Source organism: Hippopotamus amphibius, chromosome 4, assembly GCF_030028045.1.
Source record: "Hippopotamus amphibius kiboko isolate mHipAmp2 chromosome 4, mHipAmp2.hap2, whole genome shotgun sequence".
Taxonomy (NCBI): Eukaryota; Metazoa; Chordata; class Mammalia; order Artiodactyla; family Hippopotamidae; genus Hippopotamus; species Hippopotamus amphibius.
The window spans coordinates 92,133,686-92,140,361 of NC_080189.1; the positions used below are offsets into that span (position 1 = coordinate 92,133,686).

General features: G+C 33.4%; 1 pseudogene; it reads left to right on the forward strand.

The window, feature by feature from the left end:
* Nucleotides 1-4,755: 4,755 nt before the first annotated feature.
* On the forward strand, nt 4,756-5,477 carry LOC130852394 (signal peptidase complex catalytic subunit SEC11C-like; annotated as a pseudogene).
* The last annotated feature ends 1,199 nt before the right edge of the window (nt 5,478-6,676 follow it).

The window sequence follows — 6,676 nt, forward strand, 5'->3', positions numbered from 1 at the left end:
GTGGGAATTAAGTTGGTGCAGCCACTGTGGAAAATAGTATGGAGGTTCCTCAAAAAATTAAAAATAGAATTTCCATATGATCCAGCAATCCCACTCTTGACATAAAAAGGCAAAGACTCTGATTAGAAACAATATGTGGAGCTCAATGTTCACAGCAGCAACATTTACAATAGCTAAGACATAGAAGCCACCTAAATGTCCATCCACAGATGAATAGAGCAAGAAAATGTGGTATGTATATATATATGAAATGTTAGTCAGCCATTAAAAAAGAATGAAACAATGCCCTTTGCAGCAACATGGATGGATCTAGAGATTATCATACTAAGAGAAGTAAATCAAACAGACAAATATCATAAGATACCACATGTGGAATCAAAAAAATGATACAAATAAACTTATTTACAAAATGGAAATAGAGTCACAGACGTAGAAAACAAACTTATAATTACCAAAGTGGAAGGGGGGGAATAAACAGATACACAGATACACAATAATATATATAAAATAAATTAAAAAACAAGGGCCTACTCTATAGCATAGGCAACTATATTCAATATCTTGTAACAACCTATAATGAAAAAGAACTTGTATATATACATATGTGTATATGTATTTGTGTGTATATCTGAATCACTTTGATATAATGAGAAACATTGGTAAATCAACTATACTTCAATAAAAGAATAAAAAATAAAAAAATAAAAATAAGATCAGTGGAAAAAGCAAGAAAATGGACAGAAAAAAAAGCTAAACAAATAAATTACCACTAAACCAGTCTTAAAAGAATGTTAAAGAAATTTTTTAAATGAAAAAAGTGTGCTAACTAGTAACAAAAAAAAACTTAGGAAATATAAACCTCACTGGTAAAGGTAAGTATTTACTAAAGGTAGTATAAAGGTTAAAAGTCAAAAGTAGCAAAATAATTGTAGCTACAATCATTACTTAAGGGATATACAAGATAAAAACATGTAAATTTGACATCAAAAACATAAAACCTGTGGGGAGAGTAAAAATGTAGAGCTTTAAAATGTGTTCAGTCTTAAGTAGTTATCAACTTAAAATAGACTGTTATAAATGTGTTGTTATATGTGAACCTTTATAGGTATGTTACAATGATGTTGTATGTAAAACTCATAGGAACCACAAAACAAAAACCTGTAATAGATGCACAAAAGATAGACAGGAATCTAAGCATATCACAAAAAAATGTTATGAAACCAGACTAGAAGAGAACAAGAGAAGAAAGGAGTAGAGAGGAACTACAGAACAACTGAATGACAATTTACAGAATGACAATAAGTACATATCTATTCATAATTATGTTAAATGTAAATGGATTATTTCTTCATTCAAATGACAGAGATTGGCTGAATGATTTTTTTTAAAGATGCATCTATATGCTGCCAACAAATGACTCACTTCAGATGTAAGAGCACATACAGACTTAAAGGGATAGAAAAATATATTTTATGCAAATGGAAACCAAAAGAAAGGTAGTGTAGCTATGCTTATATCAGACAAAAGAGACTTTAAACACAGACTGTAATAAGAGACAAAGGAGAGCATTGCATAATAGCAAGGTCAATGTAACAAAAGAATGTATCATTTCTAAATATTTATGTACCCAACAAAGGAGCACCTAAATATATAAAGCAAATATTAAGAGACCAAAAGGGAGAAATAGGAATATAATACAAGTAGGAGACTTTAATATCCCAATTATATCAATGGATAGATCATCCTGATAGAAAATCAACTTTGTCCTTAAATAAGTCAGGCCAGATAGACTTAACAGAGATATACAGAACATTCCATTCCAAAGTGACAGAATTCACATTCTTCTCAAGTACACGTGGATCTCTAGAAAAGATCATATGATAAACCACAAAGCAAGTTTTAATAACTTTATGAAGACTAAAATCATATCAGGCATCTTCTACAACCACAATGATATGAAATTATAAATTAATTTCAAGAAGAAAACTAGAAAATTCACAAATATGTACCAATTCCACAATATGCTACTGTGCTATTGAACAACCAATGGGTCAGAAAGTAAAACAAAGGAGAAATCAAAAGACATCTTGAGACAAATGAGAAGGGAAATACAAAATACCAAAACTTATTGGATACAGCAAAAGCAGTTTAAAGAGAGAGTTCATAATGATAAATCTCTACCTCAGGAAACAAGAAAAATCTCAAATAACCTACCTTCACACTTCAAGAAACTAGAAAAAGGAAAAAAAAAATGAAGTTTATGGGACTTCCCTCGTGGTCCAGTGGTAAAGAATCCACCTTCCAATGCAGGGGACACAAGTTCAATCCTTGGTCAGGGAATTGGGATCCCACATGCCACAGGACAACTAAGCCCATGCACCACAACTACTGAGCTCATGCGCCTCAACTAGAGAGCCTGCATGCTGCGAACTACAGAGCCCATGCACTCTGGAACTTGCACACCACAACTACAGAGCCCATGTGCCCTGGAGCCTACACACCTCAACTAGAGAAGAGAAAAATCTGCATGCCACAACTAGAGAGAAGCCCTCGTGCCACAACAGAGAGCCCATGTGCTGCAACAAAAGATCCCACATGTCTCAACAAAGATCCCACGTGCCATAACTAAGACCTCACACAGCCAAAAATAAATAATCTTTTTTAAAAATGAGGTTCAAAGTTATCAGAAGGAAGAAAATAAAAACAGAGCAGAAATAAATGGAAACTAAAAGACAGTAGATAACATCAGCAAAACCAAGAGCTAATTCTATGAAAATATAAACAAAATAAACTTTTAACTACATGCATTGAGAAAAAAGAAGACTCAAATAAATAAAATCACAAGTGAAAAAGGAGACATTACAACTGATACCATAGAAATACAAAAGTTCATTAGAAACTAATACTGACAATTATACATCAAAAAATTTAATAACCTAAAAGAAATGGGGTAAACTCTTAGAAACATACAAGCTACCAAGATTGAATCATTAAGAAATAGAAAAACTGAATAGACCAATTATTTGTAAAGATATTGAATCAGTAATCTAAAACCTCTCACGAAACAAAAGTTCAGGACCTGACAACTTCATTGGTGATTTCTACCAAACATGCAAATAAGAATTGATACCAACCCTTCTCAAAATTTTTAAAAAACAGAAGAGGAGGAAACACTCCAAACTCATAAGCCAGCAAAACCATGATAACAACATTAGACAAGGAAGCCACAAGAAAAGAAAATTACAGGCCAATATCTCCGGTGAACACAGATATAAAAATCCTCAACAAAATATTGACAAAACATTGATTAAATTCAACAACACATTAAAAGAATTATACACCACGATCAAGTGGAACTTATTCCAAGGACACAAGGATGATTCAACATATGCAAAATGTATATCATTTTAACAGAATGAAAGATAAAAAATCATGATTATCTCAACAGATATAGAAAAAACATTTGACAAAATTCAACAGTTATTTATGATAAAAACCCTCAACAAAGTTAGAGGAAATACACCTCAACATAACAAAGGCCATTTATTACAAAGCCACAGCTAACATCATACTACATGGTGAAAACCTGAAAGACTTTCTTCTAAGATCAGTTACAAAACAAGGGTGCCTACTCTCTCTGTTTTTACTCAACATAGTATTGGAAGCACTGGCCATAGAAATCAGATAAGAAAAATAAATGAAATATCTAAATTGGAAAGGAAGAAGTAAAACTGTCACTGTTTGCAGATGACTTGGTATTATATATAATATATAAAAACTCCTAAAGACTCTACAAAAAAAACTGTTAGAACCAGTAAACAAATTCAAAAGCTGCATGATACAAAATCAATATAAAAACTGTTTCATTTCTATACACTAATAACAAACTCTCAGAAAGAGAAATTAAGATAATTCCATCTGCAATTGCTTCAAGATGAATCATCTACATAGGAATAACTTAACCAAGGAGGTGAAAGAGCTGTACACTGAAAAATATGAGATACTGATGAAATAAACAGAAGTCACAAAGATAGATCTTCCCATGCTCATTAATTGGAAGAATTAATATTGTTAAACTCTTCATACTACTCAGCAAACTACAGATTCAATGCAATCCCTAACAAAATTCCAATGGCACATTGGAATAGAGCACATCATCCTAAGATATCTACTGAACCATAAAAGACCTTGACTACCCAAAGCAATTTTGAGAAAGAACAACAAAGTCATCACACACCTTGATATCAAACCATACCACAAAGTTATAGTAAGCAAAACAGGATGTTATTAGCATAAAAACAGACACATATTAATGGAACAGAATAGAGGGTACAGCAATAAACCTATGCATATATGATCAGTAAATTTACAACAAAGTAGCTCAGAATATACAATTGGGAAAGAATAGTCTCTTTAACAGGTGTTGCTGCAAAAACTGGACGGCAACATGCAAATGAATGAAACTAGACCACTATCTTACACCATACACAAAAATTAACTCAAAATGCATTAAAGACTTGAATGTTAGGCCTGAAACCATAAAAGTCTTGGAAGAAAACATATGCAGTAAACTCTTTAACATCAATCTTGGTGATCATTTTTCAAATTTTACAAAAAAAGCAAAAACAAACAAATAGAACTATATCAAACTTGAAAGTTTCTGCAGAGCAAAGGAAACCAATAAAATAAAAAGACAAATTATGGAATAAGAGAAAATATTTGGCGCTGGCCACCTTGGCCCCCAGAGACCCCAACATGGTGCACGCCAGCACTGTGGGGTCACATCTCCCCGCGTCTGGCTTGGACATTTTTGGGGATCTAAGGAAGATGAATAATTGCCAGCTCTACTACCACGTCTTAAGCTTCACCATGATCGTGTCTTCTGTGCTCATGATCTAGAAAGGCCTGATTGTCCTCACTGGCAGCAAGAGCCCCATCGGGGTGGTTCTGAGTGGCAGCATGGAGCCAGCCTTTCACAGGGGCGAACTTCTGTTCCTAAGAAATTTCCAGGAAGACCCGATTAGAGTTGGTGAAATCATCATTTTAAAGTCAAAGGACAAGATATTCCAATAGTTCACAGAGTAATCAAATTTCATGAAAAAGATAATGGAGACATCAAATTTCTGACTAAAGGAGATAATAACAAAGTTGATGATAGAGGCTTGTACAAAGAAGGCCAGAACTGGCACGAAAAGAAGGATGTGGTGGGGAGAGCCAGAGGGTTTTTACCATATGTTGGTATGGTCACCATAATAATGAACAACCATCCAAAATTCAAGGACGCTCTTTTGGCTGTAATGGGTGCATACATGTTATTAAAACGTGAATCCTAAAATGAAAACCAGTTCCTGGGAGCAGACTGAAATAAATTCTGTTGAAAAAGAGAGACGCTAATATATTTGAAATGTCCACTTTTTGTATGAAAGGAAACACTGTGGAGACATTTTTGTCTTGCTTGAATAAATGATTCATCAGCCAAAAAAAAAAGAGAGAGAGAGAAAATATATGCAAATCCTACAAGTGATAAGGGGTTAATTTACCAAATATATAGAGAATAAAAAACTTATAACACTGAATAGCAAAAAAAAAAAAAAAATCTGGTTAAAAAAGTGGCAGAAGATCTGAATAGACATTTTTCAAAAGAAGAGATGCAAATGGCCGGACAAGTACATGCAACGATGCTCAACGTCACTAATTATCAGGGAAATGCAAATCAAAACCACAATGAGATCTCACCACAGAAAGGAAACCGTTGGGCACTGTTGTTGGAAATGTACATTAGAGCACCTACTGTGCGAAAACAGTTGGAGGTTTTTCCAGAAATTAAAAATAAAAATGCCATAAGATCTAGCAATTTCTCTTCTGAATATCTGCCTGAAGAAAACAAAAACAATAATTTTGAAAAATACATACATTCCCCATATTATTGCAGCATTGCTGATAAGAGCCAAGATCAGAAACAACCTAAGTGTTCATTAATGAATAAATACATAAAGAATTTGTGATACACACACACACACATATACACACACAGAATGGATTATTATTTAGCTATAAAAAGTGAAATCTTGCCATTTGTGATATCTTGGATGGACCTTAAGGGCATTATGCTAAGTGAAATAAGTCAAACAGAGAAAGACAGAGGATGATTTCATTTACATGCAAAATCCAAAAGAATAAAAGCTCATAAATACAAAAAAAACAGATTAGTAGTTGCCAGAGACAAGGGGTGGGGGTAGAAGAAATCAGTAAAGTGTCTCAAAAGGTACAAACTTCCAGTAATAAAATAAATCAGTCCTGGGGATGTACTGCACATCATTATGACTCTAGTAAATATTGTATTGCACATTAGAAATCTGCTAAAATAGTAAATCTTTAAAGTGTTTATCACAAAATTAAAGAATTATAACTATTTACAGTGATAGTTGTTAACTAGATTTGTGGTGATCACTTCTCAGTGTATAATAACATCAAATCTTTATGTTGTACACCTGAAACTAAGATAATGTTATACTGTCATCCCTAGATATCTGCAGGGGATTTGTCCAGGTCCTCCATGGGTACCAAAATCCAGGGATGCTCAAGTTCCTTATATAAAATGGCATAGTACAATTGGTCCTCCATGTCTACCGTTCATATCCCTAAATTCAACCAAGAACAAACTGAATTTCAAGTT